The sequence below is a fragment of the Sinocyclocheilus rhinocerous genome, unplaced genomic scaffold (genome assembly GCF_001515625.1).
Source record: "Sinocyclocheilus rhinocerous isolate Xijiao unplaced genomic scaffold, SAMN03320098_v1.1 scaffold28219, whole genome shotgun sequence".
Taxonomy (NCBI): domain Eukaryota; kingdom Metazoa; phylum Chordata; class Actinopteri; order Cypriniformes; family Cyprinidae; genus Sinocyclocheilus; species Sinocyclocheilus rhinocerous.
Window position 1 is genome coordinate 5,376 of NW_015648312.1, and position 256 is coordinate 5,631.

The following is a 256-nucleotide window of genomic DNA, read 5'->3' on the forward strand; positions in this document are numbered from 1 at the left end:
TCGTGTTTTTTTAAGAAGCTGAAACAAAGCAATTAATGTTGACCCAATTTTTTTTTCTAAGCTTGGCGCTCCTGTGCACTACCCAGGAGTGGCAGGTATTTTCCATTGTCTGTTGTGTCCAATTTTTTTTTTTTTAACAGACTGGTTTTATATAATACACCGGTTATGCTTTTGTTGCTTTTGTAATTATTTTACTTTCCAAAACAAACCAGCCAAAAAGAAAACAACCATCTGCAAATCCTAAAAATCCTAAAAC

At 33.6% G+C, this 256-nt stretch overlaps 1 protein-coding gene across 1 annotated transcript in view; it reads right to left on the reverse strand.

Moving 5' to 3' along the window:
• LOC107709713 (uncharacterized) overlaps positions 1 to 256 on the reverse strand; it is a 15,105-nt gene that overhangs the window by 4,211 nt on the left and 10,638 nt on the right. The window lies entirely within an intron of this gene.